The following is a 22,405-nucleotide window of genomic DNA, read 5'->3' as shown; positions in this document are numbered from 1 at the left end:
GTATATATTTTCAAAAAGGAAATGATGAAAAGGAATCCCATACTAAGACACCAGATTTCTGACAAAATTAGCAGTTTTTGAGCAAGTTTGATTTTCCATTCAATTTTTGTCGTCTACATTAAAAACTTGCCTTTTAAATCAATGAAAACTGCATAATGTTCCGAAGACACACAAATAGTTACAGGTTTCTCAACATTTTAATGTTTTTTTTAACTTAGGGGTCAAAAAGGATCAAAATTAGACTTTGGTTTCAATTTTGACCAACATTTTGGATATTTTAAGATATAAAAATAGTATGATTCCTTCCTAATTGGATATCTGTATTACAGCAAGATACCTTTGTAGCAAAATAAGTATTAGATGTATTCGAATTCCGAGGTCTCCAGCTGATTTTGGGAAAAAGACATACTTGCGGTTAAAAATAGTATGTTGTCCTAACCATGATCTGGCATATTTGATGCCAAATCCTTCATTGCCGTCAAAGTTTTAAATGGTACAGGAAGAATGCCAAAGAATCCTTCAATTATCGGAATGCATTATGTATTTAGCGCTATAAGTTTGAAGCAGATTGCAAGCGGAACAATGATGTAGAGTTGTTGTAATAATATTTTGAATTGTTGTAATAATTCTGACACCTGATGAGTCCAATCGCCCGTCATAGTAATTGAATAACCAAGGTACTCATCTGACATATCGCGGGGACATTGGTCAAAAGGGTTACCTTGCAAATCTTGATGATGGTTTGATCACCTTGCCCACACGTATGGGTCATTCTTCAGCAAGGTGTACGTTCAAAGGTTTGGAAAATAGACATTTCAAAATGATTTTTCTGTTAATTTTTTTACAGATTAAGAAAGAGACATATCTCCAGTGTAGTAAAAAAGTGTTTGGCCCAATCTTTATTAGCAGCTTGATGTTGTTTTTTTGGCTTTTTCTGCAGCTAATGTCATCTCCATCACCGTCGTCATCTCCGTTACAATTGCAACGAAGTTCAACTGATACCAAAAATGTGTCGCACATTGAACATATGTTGAATTGTTGTAATAATTCTGACACCTAATGAGTCCAATCGCCCGTCATAGTAATTGAATAACCAAGGTACTCATCTGACATATCGCGGGGACATTGGTCAAAAGGGTTACCTTGCAAATCTTGATGGTTTGATCACCTTGCCCATACGTATATATACCGATTGTCGTTTGATCTACGGTCGTCAATGTTTATGTTCGTACAAGAGAGCTGGTTTTTTTAAGCTTTGAAATCACGTTTAGGCCAAATTCAAAATGCTTCAACTTTCATTCCAATTTCAACGCAGACATAACACATGATATAAATATAGACACATACACACTGACTATGCGCCTAACCGATAAATTCTACTTCCGGCACAGCACACAAACATCATTACAAAATTCAGCTTCCAGCATTCGCCGCACCTTGGTGCACGACATCCAGACAGGAATATTTTTCTCCAGGATCAGTGGGCAATGCAAATGTGCGGACTCGGAGACAGCGGGGATTAGAAGTTTGGCTTTACCAGGAAATTTACGGACTCTTTAATCTAAAACTGGTTCGTGAAACTTATTGCTAATGTTTACGTAAGAATATAACCATGGTAGTTATTGTTTAATGTCATGATTTGAATAGTAGATATAGCAGCGTTCGAAATATGGAAAAAATGGTCTTTACTTTTTGAACTTCTTTTTTGTGAAATTAAGCATTTACGTCACATAAAAAACAGACCCAAGTTTTGGAGAACAACCTGTTTTTTTGTGTGAGCCCAAAAGCGCAATACAAAGAGATAGCGACAGCTATATGTTGTTCGCAAGCTGCACGTGCTATTCGGTAGATTCATGATCTCAAATTTTCCTGGTGTGTTAAGAGCTCTTGAACATAATTTTTTAGAAGTGGCTCTGTACCTCAAAAAATAGATTTTTCTTATACTTTGTGCAATGATGCATGTTAGGGTGTTGACTACTTGTGTGACTAAAAAAAATTAAAAAATCGGCTCGTTGCCATGGAAACGGCCAAAACCCAGATTCTGTCATTTTGGGCCAAATTGGCAGTGAAATTAGTTAAAAAACATGCTATTTCAAGTGTTCGCTGCAACTAAGCCATATAATGCTGGAACATTACATTAAGTTCTTGTGAAAGGACATCTATTCATTTGATGATCAGCATATTTAGAGGTCAATAAGTTATTCTTAAGGGTACGTGCAGAGCCCATCTGTCAGGTGTATTTTCACTTTTTCATAAAATGTCATTTTAGCACCTAAAATATCATCATGAAAATCAACAACCCGGTGTTGCCGGGATTTTGTCCATTCTAGTGTGGGTAGTACAAGCTAGGTACTTTACATTTTAATAAAAATCAGCTTGGGCATGTGTTACTTCCAAATACAGTGTTGCCAGAAAAACCGGTATTTTTGCAAATTGACAATTTGCAAATTACGCCTTTTTGTCAAAGTTTTGTGCATTTTGACAAATATTTTCCTTCACACTTTTTCGTCTTTGTAAATATCTAAACACTAACAATTCAAAAGTAGTGTTGCCAGAATTCTTGATAAATCACCCAATATTAGCATTTTAGTGATTTTGTGTTGATGGTTTGGTTAGGAAATGCGTATTTTTAATTTTCATGTATACATCGAATGTACATAGTATAGATTGTTATATGAATGTTTAAACACCTGAGCACAAAGTAAGTGTTGCCAGATTTCTTGATAAAACACCCAAAATCATATATATATATATTTATATGTGCCACGATCCAACTTCAATTTTTTTTTACTATCATCAATATTAATAATAATATCAATGTAGGTCTATTGGCCTATTAACATCATTATCAGTAATAATCAAAAATATTAATATCAATATAAATAATAATCAAAAGTATTAGCATCAATTTGGTTTACTATCATCAATAATATTAAGAATAATATCAAATATATTAACGTCATTATCAACAATCAACAAAAATTTAAAAAAAAACATCAACCCTAGAACTACTGAGCCATATTTTGTAACACGGACTACGAAGGGGGGTTGCAACCCCCTAATTTTCACTTATAAACGTCATATACCGTTATATTTGGAATCAATGTATAGCTATGGGTCTCCTCTACCCCATTGATACCAATAAGTACAAACATTCCTCTCATAATATCGCTATGACGTCATAATGAGAGGGCGCCCATACAAATTTGGAAAATTTCAGCTAGGCCTATGTACAAAAGTATTGACAAAATTGATTTTCGGCTAAAAATTCTACAAAAAATGCGTTGGTGGCCCTCACCAACACCCCCCCCCCCCTCTATTGTCATCTTTGACAGTCGGTCCCAGTAGCGTAGCCAGTGGGGTGGCAAGGGGGGCAGAGTGCCCCCTGACAAATATTGAAAGAAAAAAGTGCCCCTCTGACAAAAAATGAAAGAGGCAATCTGGAGGGCAAAGCAAAAGCCAAAATTCAGCCCGATCATGGACCAAAACAGTATAAAGTAAAAAAATGTCCCAATAAAGCTCTTTTCATCCTGATCATGGGCGAAAATAGTGTAAGATACAAAATTTTTGCGTGTTACACGCGCTTATCTTCTCAATAAAGCCTCTCTAAAAAACAAAACCAGTATATGTATTGAAATTTGTATGATGCAACTGCATTTTTTTCGTTTGTGCCCCAAATTTTTATTTTGCCCCTCCTGACCACGAAAGCTGCCTACACTAATATGAGCGCAAAGAATGGATCTACGATTAGTTTAGGTCGGAGCGTAAATGCGCACATTTTTTTTATGACGGATAAGAAATCTTGGGGTGGTACTTCGTAGTTCTAGGGTTAATATCAATAACACTCAAAATATTAATATCAATAACACTAATAATCAAAACTATCAATATCGATAATAATCAAAAATATTCATATCAATATCAATAATATTTAAAAATATTAATACCAATATCAATAACACTAATAATCAAAACTATCAATATCAATAATAATAAAAAATATTAACATCAATATCAATAACAATCAATAATAAGCAAACTATTAATATCAATAATAATCAAAAATATTAATATCAATATCAACAATAATCAAAACTATCTTAATATTTTAAAATTGATATTTATATTAATATTTTTTATTATTATTGATATTAATATATATTTTTGATTATTATTGATATTGATATTTATATTTTTGATTATTATTCATATTCATATTAATATTTTTATGATTATTGATATCGATATTAATATTTTAGATTATTAATGATATTGATGTTAATATATTTGAATCATTATTGATTTTGATATTAATATTTTTCATTATTATTGATATCGATATTAATATTTTGATTATTATTGATATGGTTATTAATATTTTGGATTATTATTGAAATTGATACTAATATTCTTGATTATTATTTAAATTGATATTTATAGTTTTGATTATTTTTGATATTAATATTAATATTTTTGATAATTATTGATATTGATGTTAATATTTGTGTTTATTATTGATAACGATATTTATATTTTTTTTTAAATTATTACTGAAATTGATATCAATATTTTTAATTATTATTGATATTGATATTTTTGATTATTATTGATATTGAAATTTATATTTTTGATTATTATTCATATTAATATTGTTGATTATTATTCATATTAATATTTTTGATTATTATTGATATCGATATTAATATTTTTGATTATTATTGATATTGATGTTAATATATTTGATCATTATTGATTTTTATATTAATATTTCTCATTATTATTGATATCGATATTAATATTTTTGATTATTATTAATATTGATATTAATATTTTTGATTATTATTGATATTGATGTTAATATTTTTGATTATTATTGATATTATTGATGTTAATATTTTTGATATTGATGATAATAATTTTGTTTATTATTGATAACGATATTTATATATTTTTTAATTATTGCTCCAGTCCAGTAAGGCTTGAGTAACCAGTTCAAAATTCAATAAAAAACAAAGAACAAAATTAATATCCATAATTACCCTGACTATAACTTTGCACAAGATAATACTAGAACCATGGGGTTTTCAAAACTTTTTAGGACAAGCTATTGATGATAGTAAACCAAATTTTGACGTTGTTAACTTTAGCGTGAGAGGACTGGATCGTGGCATTATGATTTTGGGTGTTTTATCAAGAATTCTGGCAACACTTACTTTGTGCTCAGGTGTTTAAAAATTCATATAACAATCTATACTATGTACATTCGATGTATGGAAGTTAAAAATAATCATTTCCCAACCAAGCCATCAACAACAAATCATACTATCAGTAAAATACTAATATTGGGTGTTTTATCAAGAATTTTGGCAACACTAATTTTGAATTTTCAGTATTTACATATTTACAAAGCCAAAAAGTGTTTTTTGGATTCACCTTGAAGGAATGTATTTGTCAAAATGCACATAATTGTGACAAAAAGGCGTAATTTGACAAAATGTCAATTTGCAAAAATACCGGTTTTTCTGGCAACACTGTATTTAGAAGTAACATTTGCCCAAGCTGATTTTTACTAAAATGTAAAGTACCTAGCTTGTACTACCCACACTAAAATGGACAAAATCCTGGCAACACCGGGTTGTTGATTTTCATGATGATATTTTAGGTGCTAAAATGACATTTTATGAAAAAGTGAAAATACACCTGACAGATGGGCTCTGCACGTACCCTTAAGAATAACTTATTGACCTCTAAATATGCTGATCATCAGATGAATATGCTGATCATCAGATGAATAGAAAGCAGGCAAAATAACACAGAAGTGTCTATGACAGACCACATAAATCGCTTTAAAACTCAACTTTTAAAAACCTTTGAAGTTTTGTGTGATATTATGTATATAGCTTGATGCATTTATAAACAAGATTGATACCATTTTTTGTATTATTTGCTTTGAAACCAAAGTTAATGAATAAAAATCAACTTCTTCCATGTAAACTATAGTGTTTTTTGCCTGACAGTTTTGATCACAGACCAACAGAGGGCGTATCAAATGTAAACACATGTCACCTCATCTATATGGAAAATGCCATACGGCCGGGCGGTTTCACAAGTTGCCGGCTCGATCATGCCATTCGCCGCCTGTACATAACAAAGCAAATAATTATGAGCGAATGTTGACAAATTTTGACATTGTGTTAAGCGGCCAGCCCAAATGGTTGGTCAAATAATTGAAAAGTCGCCCAATAGTTTGTTTTATTATTTACCATTGGTTCCTATGGGATAAGAAACTGCCAGAATTCGCTTTAACCAATGTCGGAAAGTAGCCCTTTTTTCTTAGCCATCAATAATATTATTGGTGTTTATAGGACAGGATATTGTCCCGTAGAAAATCTTCAAAAGTCGTCCTATATTGGGCCATTAAATCGCGGGTTTGGCAACCCTATACTGACCTGATAATAAATAGAGCAAACACGAGCGAATGTTGACATAATTAAGCGGTCAGTGGTGAAACAGGAACTGTCTTTAAAAAGACAACACGGTTGATATAAAAACATATAATGCGCTATCATGATATACATGTTCACTTAAAACAAAAGTAAAGAAATAATTTAGGCCCAAATAAATAAACAGCATACAGCACGTGACATCATGTAAATAAACAGCCTATGCAGCATGTCCTATCTTGTCAAGAATGATAAGTCATATTAGGCCTGTATAAAACTTGATTTGAAAATGTGTCCGGATGATAATTATACACTTAAAACAAAAAATAAAGCAATAGTGTATTCAACACAACCATCTATCAAGAATGATTAGAGAAATTGATGATGAAAACAAATAAACAAAATAGACCTATATAAGTAGTGTAGTCACCAGAGGGGGTTCCCATGCACCGAGTGCTTTTTTTTTCTAACTTACATTTTTGTAATCCTGAAGGTGTCTAGTAAATGAATTTTGATGTTCCCAAAATTAAATATTGTCCCATGGGGCTCATTTGGCGGCCATCTTGGATTCCGACAAAATTCAATTAAATTGACATAACTTTTGAACTAGACATCATAGGAAGACAAATTACCCCATTTTTCGGGATAATGTGGACATGAGCAATCAATTAAAAGGTTTATTTTTATGATTTAAACATGTTGGATACATTAAAATGCAAAATATCATGTCCCATGGCGTTCATTTGGCGCCCATCTTGGATTCCGACAAAATTCAATGAAATTGACATTAGTTTTGAACTAGACATCATAGGAAGACAAATGACCCCATTTTTCGGGATAATGTGGACATGATCAATCAATAAAAAGGGTTATTTTCATGTTGGATACATTAAAATGCAAAATATTACTACAAATAGTATCTTCAAGGCATACTCGTCTGTATATAATAGGAGCTCTGTTTGGTACATTGAGAAGGATATTTTGATGTTATTGATTTATTTACTATTTTCTCTTCTAGGTGCATGACTTAACTTATTATTAGCTAGAACTGGTGTTAGTGAACTAAAAATCGTAGCATAGTAATAGTGAAGTGGTGGATAATCATGCCAAAACGCAAGGGTGATAAAGGTACCGAGTCAGACTCACTGCAGAAACGACCACCTGTAAATTGTATTTTACATGTGAGTGGTATTGAGCATCTAGATTATACGCCGCTCAGTAAAGTAAGGGGCTCCGCCACTGACAAGCTGGCTCAGCTACATGACATTTGCGACAAAAGACACATTGAACCTCATGATTCACCCTATCACATGGATGATGTCTGTAATCACATTCCGGAGAGTCTTGGTGGTGCAGATTTATATAGAAACAATTGGATATCATCGAGGCTGCTACCAAAACTTTACTGAAAATCAATATCGTTTGAAATGTAGTGCAGGAACTAATGAATCTTCAACATCACAATCCTCTCGTTACCTTAAATTACAATTATCAACTGTCATGCTGGAAATGGAAGACTGGAAATGAAAGTGTCTGGAAAGACTGAGAGATGCATCAAATTCCCAGCATTCAAGGACAAAGACGGAGCATTTAAGGAGTCTAATTGGAAACAGATTGAGCCTCGGGCACTAGAACTAGGACTACTTCGTCTACATAGCGTGGTGCAAGGTGAGGACCTGTTTGCAAGAGAGGCGAATTTCCACTATTCCTGTCGCGATTCTTTCAACACGAAGTACACAACTAATACCTGCGTGATGAAGCGAAAGCGACAATTGAAACAGAGCAGTATCGTAAAGCTGCTGCACATCTGCTGGCATTCACTGTTGTCCTTGATTTCATTCAAGACCGAGTTGTTGGGCAGAAGGAGGTTATGTTACTTACATCGCTGAGTCTTCTGGCTTCCTCAATCCAGAGTACAGAAGTGACAAGCTGAAGGTCCGACTTGAGAACCATGATATTCATGACTCGATCACCTTTGCCAAGTTTTATCCGGGTGACAAAGGCTATATCACCTACAACCTGGTCTACGGCGCCATCATCTCTGTCGCAGACGCGGTGACTTATTCATATAAGCTGGGGTTCAAAGATAAGTATAAGGATGTGGCCCTGTTTCTTCTACCAAACTACCCAAGCACATGCTGCACTAGTATCGGGCACCTCTATGGAAGCAAACAACTCACCACTATATCTTCAGTAAGCTGGGTCACTGTGAGACATGCAACTTCGCCTTAGGAACTAGAGACAGTGATGGCCAAGGCTCTTGATAAGGTTTCCACATAATACTCCGCAGATCATTACCAGCAAGGGAAACGACGTGTTTCATCTTGTATGGGACAATCTAAACAAAACAATGACGAATATCCATGGCTAGAATGTTGTGAACAGCACTGGTGTGATAATTATACAAGATGTGAAACCCGGGTTTGATACCACTAACCAGGATCGAACTCCCCCTCTCTACGCGCTCCCTGTTCACATCTGTGGAAGCTATTGAGAGAAGCAACCTGTCCCAGGGTTTGGTGGCTGATCTCATTACCAGTGGCTGCCTACGTAGTGTATTGACAGGAAGGCATATGCAAAAGCACTGTTCTGCCTCTAAACAGTCGGTGAAGCGCTTGTTAATTGAGCGATTCATTGAGGAGGAGAACGTTGAGGTCACCAACCCCAAGACCTTGCTGAATCTTGTACAGACATGTACTCCTCGTGAGACCCTCGACCTCGCTTTACAGGACCCCTCCACTTTTACCATGCTTGTGAAGTATGTCACATATGAAGACAAGGACATACTCCTGACCCACTTGGATGGTGAAGGGGTGATGGATAGGGGTGAAATAGTCGATAGTTGACTTTCTTTGGGGTTTCACACCGGTAGCTGAGAGGAAGCCACTAAACCCTGGGACAGGCTGCTTCTCCCTACTGCTTCCCGTGTAAATGACCAGACACGATATTCTTTGAGATGCATGTTGAGTACATTTCGCTATTTATCATGGGCGGAGTGAACACGGTTCCCTCAGGAAATTTGGACCCGACTTGACTACAGATATGAACAGAAGCCATGGTCTCGGGTATATCTACGCTCGTAGAGAGGGAGAGTCCGATCATGGTTAGTAGTGGCATCAAACCCGGGTTTCACATCTTGTATCATTATCTCAGCAGTGCTGTTCACCACGTTAGGCCCATGAATATTTGTCATTGTTTAGATTGTCCCGTTCGAGATGAAACACATCCTTTCCCTCGCCGGTAATGATCTGCGGAGTAAGGGATGTGGAAACCTCATCAAGATCCTTGGCCAACACTGTCTCAATTTCCAAGGCGAAGTTATGTCTCAGTGTCACAGTTATATCCAGCTTACTGAGAATAGTGGCGAGTTGTTTGCTTCTGTAGAGGTGCCGGATGATAATGCAGAGCAGTATGTGCTTTGGTAGTTTCCAGTCACCGCGTCTGCGACAGAGATGCTGCCGCTGTAGACCAGGTTGTTGGTGATATACCCTTTGTCACCTAGATGAAATTTGGCATAGGCGATCGAGTCATGGATAATGTGGTTCTCAAGTAGGACTTTCAGCTTCTCATTCGCCTCTCTTGCAAAGAGGTCCTCACCTAGCACCATGCTATGTAGACGATGTAGTCCTAGTTCTAGTGCCCGAGGCTCAATCTGTTTCAAGTAGGCTCCTTAAATGCTCCGTATTTGTCCTTGAATACTGGGAATTTGATGCGTCTCTCAGTCTTTCCAGACACTTTTATTTCTAAAAAACTAAACTCTAAAAAGATACATTCTGGAGGGAACAGTCGCATGACAGTTGATAATTGTAATTTACGGTTACGAGAGGATTGTGATGTTGAAGATTCATTAGTTCCTGCACTACATTTCAAACGATATTGATTTTCAGTAAAGTTTTGGTAGCAGCCTCGATGATATCCAATTGTTTCTATATAAATCTGCACCAGCAAGACTCTCCGGAATGTGATTACAGACATCATCCATGCGATAGAGTGAATCAAGAGGTTCAATGTGTCTTTTGTCGCAAATGTCATGTAGCTGAGCCAGCTTGTCAGTGGCGGAGCCCCTTACTTTACTGAGCGGCGTATAATCTAGATGCTCAATACCACTCACATGTAAAATACAATTTACAGGTGGACGTTTCTGCAGTGAGTCTGACTCGGTACCTTTATCACCCTTGCGTTTTGGCATGATTATCCACCACTTCACTATCACTATGCTACGATTGTTGGTTCACTAACAGCAGTTCTAGCTAATAATAAGTTAAGTCATGCACCTAGAAGAGAAAATAGTAAATAAATCAATAACATCAAAATATCCTTCTCAATGTACCAAAAAAAGCTCCTATTATATACAGATGAGTATGCCTTGAAGATACTATTTTTAATAATATTTTGCATTTTAATGTATCCAACATGTTTAAATCATGAAAATAAACCTTTTAATTGATTGCTCATGTCCACATTATCCCGAAAAATGGGGTCATTTGTCTTCCTATGATGTCTATTGTCTGTCCAAATAACTTAGACACCCGGTTTTTAGGATATATTTCGAAAAGTTTTTAATTTGGCAAAAAGTCATGAAAGAAAAGTTACTAAACACGGTCAGACCTAACAGAAATTATTAGTAAAGAGATGAAAAAATATTCTTCCTTGTCTACTTATATTCAATTTTGACCGATTTACAGCAAGATATCTGGGTCCAGCCGAATATTCCTAATGACTTGAAACTTTTGATGGGATAATCTATTTACAGTAAGGGGTGTTTGAACATTGTAATCATGCATATTGATCAGTGATGCCACCCTTTTTTCTTTGATCCTTTTACTAATTCACAATAATGGCGGTCTACCCGGGCGGTCTACTCAAATGCATTCAACAAAAGCATGTTTGCAATCTACCGCGAGAGGTCGTCTCACACGCATAACAAATACACTACGATCAAATAGGTTGATGATAATATTTGATTGAATGGACTGCACTGTGCCATGATTTCGGTGAAGGACATCGGTTCAAATCCTTTGTTTGGAGCCAATCAATAATTTCAGTTGGTGCATTATAACAAATGATAGGGCAAGTTACTATGCGTCTGGAGTGTATTGTGAATTATACTCCTCACCAATAACATCAGAACATTCATAGGGCATACAATTTGTATTTTCTTGGAATTGGACCAAGCCAAAAGCATGCGCAGAACAAGATTCAAATACCGCGCCGAATTGTTGTAATTGGTTGAGGGACAGCTGGGATCACTGAGTTAATACACTAAGAATAAATATGCCAATTAGAAACCCTGTCTGCATTTTATGAACTGAATTATATTTTTCATTTTTATAAAATGTTTTTGGTGAGGAGTATAATTAATTTACTATTCATCCATTCACTATCCAAAATCACAATACCTACAAATCTGTATAATGAGACCTTCCAAAATAGTGGTACCCAACTTCTACCGGATTATTTTTAAAGTGTTGAGAAAAACCTTCCAATTTCAATAGAATTTCTGGTAAACTCTCACTCAATGCTTTGGAAACACAAAAATCCCGTTAGGTCTCAGCGAATGTTAACACTTTTCTTTCATGACTTTCTTTGAAAGTGGATATTTTTTCAAATAAGTAACAAAAACTGGGTGTCTAAGTTAATTGGACAGACAATAGTTCAAAAGTTATGTCAATTTAATTGAATTTTGTCGGAATCCAAGATGGCCGCCAAATGAACCCCATGGGACAATATTTAATTTTGTGAACATCAAAATTCATTTACTAGACACCTTCAGGATTACAAAAATGTAAGTTAGAAAAAAAAGCACTCGGTGCATGGGAACCCCCTCTGGTGACTACACTAAAGAGCATGCACCCCAATAAAGAATTACTTAAAATTAGGTAAAACACTGAAAAAAATCATATAACGTGAAGTGTATGATGATACATTTGTTTGTTTGTTTGTTTGTTTATTTCTTCTTTATACTGGGTCCATATTCAGGGGAAAATTTAAGTATTCCCCTGTTCTTTGTAAATAAAGTAATACCGGTACTCAAGTGAAAGTGAAATAATGAAGAATATAAAAAAATGTGTATCATGATAATACACTTGAAACAAAAATAAAGAAATACACGACCATGATAATGTAACCTTAAGGGCGCACACCACTAATTAAGAGTCCCTTTGAAATATACATAAAAAATAGTACCTTTCTTTGATCGATTTGAGGTCTTTTGGCTATCATAGTTGCCTGATGTACATTTATTAAGAAACAAATTAGTATTGTTTCTCCCCTTTGATTTTGTATTTATATCTATCTGCCTATGTGCATAAAACAATTATTTTAATATTCGTTGTTTTCTTTTGTAGGCCTATAGCCGAATTTGTAAAATAAAATGAAATTTAGTAACCAAAAAAATGCCACATGGAAACTTTGTATTGACAAAGAAAAAAAAACAATTATTTTAACTCTTATCAAGTTTATCCGGGAATAACGAATATTGACTTCTAGGACCACGAGGGCTGTTAAAATTATAGGCCCAATATAACTTCAAAACCATGCAACGACATTGCTTCAAGACCACCGAGGGTTTATGATTATAATATAAAGCTAGCAGTCAATAAAATATTAAAAAATATTTATTTTATATATCATAGGCCTAAAAAGGATTTCATTTTGTCATCTAATTCGTTAAATAAACTTGTTTCCCGTTATATAAGAGCCTTAACGAATGCAACTTGTGAAATAAGTTTGTGATAATTGCAGGAATTCAACATTTTTACGCAATATCCCGTAACTTATATTAAAATGTCCAATTTCTAAAATATAACATTCCAAAGAAAGCTAAACATATGTAAATTTGAGAATTTAGAACAATACCAGTCCACCAATAGAAATGCTTTTCATACCTACAAATTTCAACTTTCCCGGTGTATATAATTCTGGGATACTCCGTATTTTGAAGGAAGATAGACCCTCACGATTTTCAGTTTGTTTTGCAAGTAGGCCTACTCAGTGGCATCTCTGGGTGGGGTATGGCGGTAGTGTATTAGGGTGGGATAGGCCTATAAGGGTAAGGTGGTAGAGATAGAGTGATGTGGGTAGTGGATTTCCCCTCTACCATATAGTATCCATCTCAAAATCAAACTATAATTATGATAATCAATTTCTTGCATTGGTTTAATATTCAAATGGCACAGACAGACAAACAACATCGCAAAAAAATACACATTGGGCTCATACAAGGTTCTGAACAGAAACATCACATGCCGACCAAGACAGCACGAATGCTTAAACCAATCAATCAGAACACACCAACCAGAATTACACATGGCTACATCCACAACCCGTATGTACCGAGAACCGCCAATGCAGAGAACCGCGAAAGCCGAGAACCGCTCTAGTTTAAACATCTGATCCCCTCAGTTATTGTTATAGTCTACAAGTAGTCTGTAGCCTTAGCTTCTTTGTGAACCTACTCGCTTCTGCTGATTTGGTATTCTCATATCAGTTGAGCAAAAATGAGAAAAGGAGAAAAAAATGGAAATGGAAAAAGCGAAACGGGAAAGAGAGCAGAATAGGAGCAAACAAAGTATAAAGATAAGAGCATGGAATATTTCTTATCTCTCGATCAATTAAAGCAAAATTGTTATTTGATTGTTGTGAGTGGTCTGCATTCTGTCAGGCCTGTATAAATTTATGGACTCTCTTAGCATGACTTATGCATTTCGAAGGGGTCTGGCCTTTTGGACCAACTGGGTGTTTGTTGGGAATGACTGCGTGTGTGCTCATTATGTACCGGCTGGGTGTTCTACGGACCTAAGCGTGTGGGCTTATTCGGACCGACTGGGTGTTTATCCATGGTAGCTCCCCGATGATAACAGTTCTATAAGCAATATTTTCACAAACAAATAGGATCTCAGTCACCCATCAATAATGGCCAATTGGCAGGTGATATACATTCCCCTTACCAGTCCAAGTTTACTCCGGACTCAAGCAGGTTTTAGATGTTCATAGAAATATAATAAGTATAAAGTTATATTATAATTATAGAAACAATATAGTCCCTATTTTAACATTTACGTCTAAATCATTAGAAAATATTGTTTTAAGTTTATTGAAAAAAATAAATATCCAAAATTATTCCAGATAGTATTTCGTTTCTACTTTTCATGTGATGGGCCCGGCCCGAGGAGTCTCCATGGTTGAAGGTATACGGGTATGTGCCACCGTTTTGGGGTACATTTTTAGCGATTTAGTATATTGATGGGCGGAGACCAATGTGCCAATTGGCGAATGATCCTTAAAAGCGCATACATAGGGCAAATTTGGATACTTTGTTTTGAAAATTTGGTATACTGATGGGTAGCAATAACAGCAAAAAGTAGGTTTAAGTCTGTGTGGTACATTCCCGAACAAACATTTTGGAAACCCTTCATTTTCAGATAGCCCCGCAAATAGAAACTTGAGGTGTGCGATCAGCAATCACATAATTGTCAAACAATTCTACAAGGCGTTCAGTCAATTACAGTAAAGAAAGTCGTGAAACTGTGATTTTCGTGTTATTTTAATTGACTTTTGCGCAACTACATTTTTACACAGCTCACAGAAATTGTCAGTGAGTCATTATTAATGATCACACTATAGCGATTTTACAGTTGTGGCAGGACAAGATGTTGATTCAGCTATCAACTAGAGCATTTTGACCAAATGCCTCATAATAATTATAGTGGCATTTTTGTTCTGTAAATTATGATACACTCTTTATAGCGCAATATATTGGACATTTGACAAGGCTTCAGCACATGTATTACGTGGTATAATTCGACAAGGATAGCACAAACTATTTAAGGCAGCACATGTATAGCTTAGTATATATTAGACAAGGGCAGCATACAGTTTTTAAGGGCAGCGCATGTATAGCGCGGTATATTGGAAACGTGTAGCGCATTTTTAAGGGTAGCACAATCCCTCATTTCAAATCAAGGGATTAATAAAAATTCCCTTTAAAAGGGAAAGCCAGCCTCAATGTAGAAGAGGTCTTGTAATTAGTTTTGGTCAATGTGAAAGGCATTTTTAGGATCACGCTTACATCTACATGACAGTCCACCAAACCATCAACGATGAGAACATGCACACTGAAACAGCAGAAAACATTAATTCCTAATCTCATGTCAACTCTTTTAATTCATTACATGTACTCCAAATTGTTCTGGTCTGTTTGTTTTGTTGTTGTTGTTGTTGTTGTTGTCGTTGGTTTTTTTGTCTTTTCAGCTTTTTACCCACGATATCTCAATTTCCAATTTTGTAATACCAGAACTTACGAACTCAATATCTTCGCTTAGGAATGTCCGATTTCACTGCTTTCGATATATACACTGCCGGTTTGAGTTAACTTACATGTACATTTTATTTTAAAATAACTTAATTAATTCGCAATGTATAGTTTAAGCCTACTATATTATAATAGATAGTGGCCAGCACATTTATAAAGGACTGGTTACTCACTACAATCTTCACTCTTAAACTGTGTTTTTCTGAATGTGCTGATCATGTTGATTGCTAGTCGGAAACTCCTGCGAAGCTATGGACATGAAAAATTGGCATCTTACATACTCCATTCTATAACAGTCTGCCTAGTGCCTTGTGTGTTTTCTCTTCAATCATTTTGTTGAATGTAATTTTATGAATCAAATAGTTATGTGTCATTTTATTTATAATAAAGAAGTTATTAAATTAATAAAGTAAGACAATTTATTTATCTATAAGTGCATGTCAAATGGGGTACATTGTTCAATACTATATGCATAAATTATGCCCATATTATAGCTAGGCCCTAAAAACTTTATTTTGCATCGGATTTTTCCCGTTGAAAAGACAAAACTGATGTTTATGATAGCAACCATTTCATCAATAACATTTTGAGTCATTTTTATCCATAAAACGACACAGGATATGATAGATAACTACTTTCACATCAATATGGTCCATATGATCACAGATTGTTGAGAATCTGTGATATGATCCGGGGATATGATGAAGATTTTGATTCTATAGATCTGTTATCAACATGATATCACGCTGTTCAGTGGTCAAGGAGTAAGGACCCCGGTCAAGGACACTGATATGACATCATAGGTGATGTCAGATTTTCTTCTGCTGACCATATGATGCTATATATATTAACTATTATTGTTACATTTAGGCCTTTAAACTTTTAAAGTCATAATTAATTAGTTCAAACATAACTTTGGTAATACTCACTCGTTTTCGTTCGTTGAAACGGCAAAACATACTTACTTTTCCTAACAAATCGAATTAAAATATTTAAAAAAAAATTTAACCACAAAAAGTAAAAAAAAAAATCATTCCAATACCACTAAAATATAATCTCTTGAGTAAACTGACCCCAAACCTGAAACAGGTACCAGCCCCGAATGGGCTGGTGAAAAGTAGAGCAGATCTGGTCTGCAATCATAACACTATTATGCTGGGAGGACACAGTATAGGGTATATAACCAGAAGTATACAATAGCCTATTGTGCTAACATAATTATTATTAATAGTATAGATCATGATTGATATCGGAAATCTATCACGTGGACGACAGTTGATGCTCTCTGTCGAAGGTGGCATATCACACTCACGAGTTCTAGGCCTAGAAATCATATACATGCGCGTATATTGAAGGATGGGGTGGGGGTGGGGGCTTTGTTTGTATGAAACATAAACGATGCATGGAGATGATTTGATTATGAATTAGTTTATTATCCCCGGGAAGCACAACCCATACCTCTTTAAGAGGGGGCTCCCCTCCTTATATAACCACCTCTTCCCTAAGTGACTCCTTCTCCCCCTCCTCCTCCCCTACATTCGATATCTTCATCTCGAGCTCTCCTTCCCCTTCTCTTTCACTTCTAATGCTCTCTCCCATCTGTTTCTTTTTCTCCCGGCCCATACCCCCCCCTACCCCACACACACGCACACCACATAATCTCTTCTCCCCTCTATCTTCTACATTTTGCAGTAAAAATTGCTTCAGTAAAAGTCATTAGGTTATTAGAGGTCATATAATGGCCTTCCATCGATTCTGGTACATGGGATTAAGGATATGAATCGATTTTGTTTATAGCACCTATACAATTGCAATAGTGGCCCCTTTTGTAATGTCGAATGCAAATATTTCGATGGTCTATATTTTTTTCACAGGTGAAATAGCCTAGGCTTATTCGATTTTGTAAACCACGTCTCTCAATGTAGATTACCATGCTCGATTTCTCTCCTCGTGAATATTGCACTGCGAAATTTAAACATTTCTTTTGTATACTTAGAGTAGGTAACTGCAAATCAAATAATTTTATTTCTTCACACCACTTACAAGAAACTGAAACCAAAACCGAAACTGACTGACACAAATGTTCAGTTTTTAACAAAAGGTAGAAAGAATGAGTTCGATATCTTATGATTCAAGTGGTTAGGCAGGACAATAGGAAACCACGTGACCAAAACCAAAAAAAATAAAATAAATAAAACTTAACATTTTAAACGAGGCAATGTATAGCGTGGTATATTGAACAAGGATATTGCAATTGTTTAAAGGGCAGTACATGTATAGCGTGGTATATTGGAATATAGTAGCACAACTTTAGGGTGGCACAAGTATAGTTTCGTATAGTGGACAAGGGCAGTACATTGTTTTAAGGGCAGCACATGAATTGCGTACCATATTGGACTAGGGCAGCACACCATTTTTATTAAGGCTAGCACATGCATTATATATAGCGTAGTATATTGGACATGGGTAGCACAAACTGTGTAAGGGTAGCACATGTATAGCGTGGTATAGTGTACAAGGGAGCACATTGTTTTAAAGGCAGCACACGTATAGGTGGTATATTGGACTAGGGTAACACAAGTTTAGGGCAGCACTTGTGGTTCATGCCTGTTGGACAAGGGTAACATGAATATGGCAGCACATAGCGCGGTATATTGGAGAAGGCGGCCATGATTTGGTTAAATGATCTAACTTGAAAATCGCTGTTTCGAATAAAAGAACTTTAAAGTTTGAACTTGACAATTTTCCTTTTTCATAAAATAAATTAATAAACACAATTAATATCTTGCTATATTTGGCTATTTTTAGTAATTTTGAAATGACAACCATTTTTAGGAAGTTAAATTGTTCGACACGGATTTATTTCCTAACACAAAAGCCACAGCAGGACCCATTAATATGGTAAAATAATATAACTTATTTTGCCGGGTAAAAATTAGTAAAAATGCCATTTTTTGGTGACTTTGGGGAAATGTTTTGAAATTTTACATATGCATCTTGGAAAGTGTATCAATTTACTGAGATGGATGATTAAATCAAAAAAGGCAAACATAACATGTTTGTTAACATTGCTCATTTTATGCAAATCCAAAATAAATGAAGATGTTAAACTCACATTTTTAGTGACGTTTCACCACTACACTAGTGGTTTCATCAGACTGGCAACTAATCCGCTTCCTTTTATAGCCAACAGGAACCGCTATAGAGGGCATAATGAGTTGGTTAATAGTGTTGTTGAGTGAGTAGGCCCCCTCGTCCTTGTTGAGAGTGTCTTTGCCTTTTCGGCGTATCCAGATGGCTTCTTTCAGCCACCTAGTGGTCATCGACAGAGAAGCTTTCCATGGAAACGGCCGTAAATGCTCATTTTAAGCAAATATCTCCTGTAAAATGGAGATATTTAAATAAAGAAATTAAATTAACAATGAACAGAGATTATAATCTTTTCACATCTAGACTCTCATCTTCATTATTAACCCGAAGGGGGTGCATGTCTTACCTGGAGATAGGACCGGCCATCAAAAATGCCCAGGAGGGTGAAACCCACCATTGGTTTCTACAGTAAAATCCACGATTTTCATTTCGCTCTTGTAAAATTATTCCAAGAGCTTGTCTTTTACTTGTTAGTTAGGTTAAAATAGTCATTTCCTTATCTATTTTGGAGAAACTGTAAGGCGAAAATCGTTCTTATTTTGTTATTACTGGATACAGGAGACCCATAGATATTCATTGGTACCAAAACCCCCCCCTTCATGGTCCGTGTTAAAAATATGGCTCAGTAGTTCTAGGGTTAAGGTGTACTTTGTAAAACTGTGGTTTACATTTTTCCTCTTTTTCTACAAACCCACGAAAGTCTTTGTTAGTGAGATCGTATTATAACGGAAATATTTCGACTATATCGTCGGTCGCAACACATAGTGGCGTAGAGTGATTTTTTTATTTTTTATTTACTATCAAAGATACAGTGTAATAGTTTGAACCTTAAACTTCAATTTCAAATGGAATCGGGCCACAGAGAGATAACAATGGACGAGTATCGACTCAGTTACAAGTAGCATATCCTTCAAAAACGTTTTGCTCGGAGACGTATTTTGTCCTTCACGTACGCCACTATGTGTTGCGACCGACGATATATAATAGCCTAATCGAAGGGCCACGCAAAAAATATCTACGGAGACGAAACGGTAAAATTTATGTCGCTCAAATACAGCTTAAAACTCGCGTGTTTGGTAAATAAATATGCAATAAAACGGAATTGCATTCGAGCGAAACTGACTGATTTGATTTATTCGTTTAGCAATATTTCTATTGCTAATCTGAAAATTGCTTCTACCTGGATGGCTAGAAGCTTATTGTTTTTCAGTCATTAAAAACAAACAGACAAACAAAGAAAACATAACAGTGATAATTCAAAAGATGACAAAGAAACATGAAGATAAAAAACCCAGTAACACTGTCTGAACTGAGTGGGAGAGTTGGGAGACAGAAAAAGAAGAAAGCGAGAAAAGAGAGGGGTGGCATAATGGAGAGAGAACGTCACAATAATATGGACAAGCGTGCCATCAAATTTGCGTTCGGACCTGTTTAGGCCTATCTTGCTTAGCAAAATCTAATTATTACGATAAGAGACATGAAGGCACATGACCACTTGAAGCACCGATGTTCCATATGATTGATTGATTTATCTAGCCTGTATTGATAGACATGAGTGTAATTGACAGCATCCATTATTACCACCCACCCCTATTGAAATCATATGCATTGATGCCCCAAAAAGAAAGAAAAGAAAGAAAGAAAGAAAGAAAGAAAGAAAGAAAGAAAGAAAGAAAGAAAGAAAGAAAGAAAAAAGTAAAAACCTTTAATACATAAAGTATAAACCCAACGTTTTAAAGTGAGGATTTAAAGTAAAGTTTCAAAATCTCACTGGCATTTTTCAATTTCTTGCAATGTTTTCTAAGAATTATGATTTATAACATGGGGGCAGTTTAATGACATCGCTCGTCACGCTGAGGGAACCAAAGAAATGAGACATTAATCCTTGTCCTACCGAGCTAAGTTGTGTAGCACGAAGAACAAAGGTGATTACAACCCCTATGTTTATTTATTTAACGTTATACTATTAGCTATAACATTATAAAGTACCTTTTGCTAGCAAAATTTGGAAATTCTAACGTTCAAAATTTTATGCGTAAACGTATAACGAACATTGATTTTAAGTCAGCTCATTGATTCCAAGGCTTTAATTTGCGAAAACTTACAAACGATTTCCATAAACATTGCGGTCTTAACTTCTGGAACTTTTGTACTTGTTTTTACTCAGGTTATCGAAGTTGCAACTTGATATACACATGGCTAGTAATCCACCACCTCGTGCTAGCAATGAAACTGGCTGCAAAAACGACTTAAACAGCATGGCAAACACAGGTTGGTCATATGATGCATTACTGAATATGAATCATGAAATATTTTTTGCAGATTTAAAGAGAAGGCGTGCGATTTTGGGCACAGATGTTGGGGCACCACATTACGCCCTACAACAGTACAGAAAAACGTTAAATATGAAATGACCTGCTCGCGTCACATGATTGGACCATTTAATGTTTGAAATTTGAGTTCGGCAAAATATGGCATGTGTAAAATGCGGGAAAAGATTTTTGGCTCGTCGAAGAGGAGGGAGTGGGATTGTTTTGGCACAGCAAGAAGTAGGGGAAGCAATTTGTGGCAGAGTATTTTTCATCTCACCCGGGGTACGTACATTCCCTAATGAGCTTACTAAGACTCTGGGCCAAATACATGGCCCTAAAAATATGAATCCGAAATGATTGAAATTGAGTTCACATTGCCATGGAGATTTGGGTACGCGCTGGCAAGACGCATAATGGTAAATGGAAAGAAGACCAAGGGAAGGTTCACATCTTTTTAAACACTTTACTGATATTGGCCAATATTGACCCGTTCAAAAATAAAGGGAACATACCACTCATATGCAGGGAAGACGCAGATGAGATGACAAAATATAAGTGTAGTATTCCTATTTTACAGGAAAAACAAAACAAATTTAACTGATCTTAGACTATTTATATATTCCTCTAGCTCTATCTATGCGACCACTTTCTAACCACTAAAACAGTAAGGAATTTTGTGCAACCTTTTCGGTGACTTAACATTTTAGAAACATACCCCTTTCTACAACCAATAACGGTTTAAGCAAATCGTCTTCAAACTGTAGTTCCTAAAGGAATCGTTCCCATGTCCTTATACGGTCAGTTTCAATTGGTAGAACGTAACATTGGCCTCGGATAATTTGTAAATGTTGACTGTCGGTAAAAGGTGACATATTACAAGTATTATTCAACCAGAATATGGTTGAGTCAGCAAATTTCTCGGTAGACAGCTGTAAACTATGCACGTGAAATTGTCTATAGCATAGTTCTTGGTAATTGGCATAGAACAACATTTTAATAGAAAGTAATGTCTTTTAACAGGTAATGAGGAGACTGCTTTTCAACAGACCTATTTGGAAACCGGAAATCCCACTCAAGACCACGAACAAGATGGCTGCTTGCCACCACGCCCTGATGCCCTAAAAATCACAAATGCAGGTCGGTCACTTCACGTAATTATAATAATTGCAATCCGATGACATAGGGAC

General features: G+C 35.6%; 1 long non-coding RNA gene across 1 annotated transcript; it reads left to right on the top strand.

The window, feature by feature from the left end:
* The first annotated feature begins 1,466 nt into the window (after positions 1–1,466).
* LOC140145064 (uncharacterized) lies at positions 1,467–22,347 on the top strand. The gene is made up of 3 exons (XR_011857979.1): positions 1,467–1,570; positions 21,074–21,177; positions 22,239–22,347. It is a non-coding gene; the product is annotated as an uncharacterized lncRNA (long non-coding RNA).
* The last annotated feature ends 58 nt before the right edge of the window (positions 22,348–22,405 follow it).

Source organism: Amphiura filiformis, unplaced genomic scaffold (genome assembly GCF_039555335.1).
Source record: "Amphiura filiformis unplaced genomic scaffold, Afil_fr2py scaffold_124, whole genome shotgun sequence".
NCBI classification, from domain to species: domain Eukaryota; kingdom Metazoa; phylum Echinodermata; class Ophiuroidea; order Amphilepidida; family Amphiuridae; genus Amphiura; species Amphiura filiformis.
This window is presented reverse-complemented; position numbering and strand designations above follow the sequence as displayed.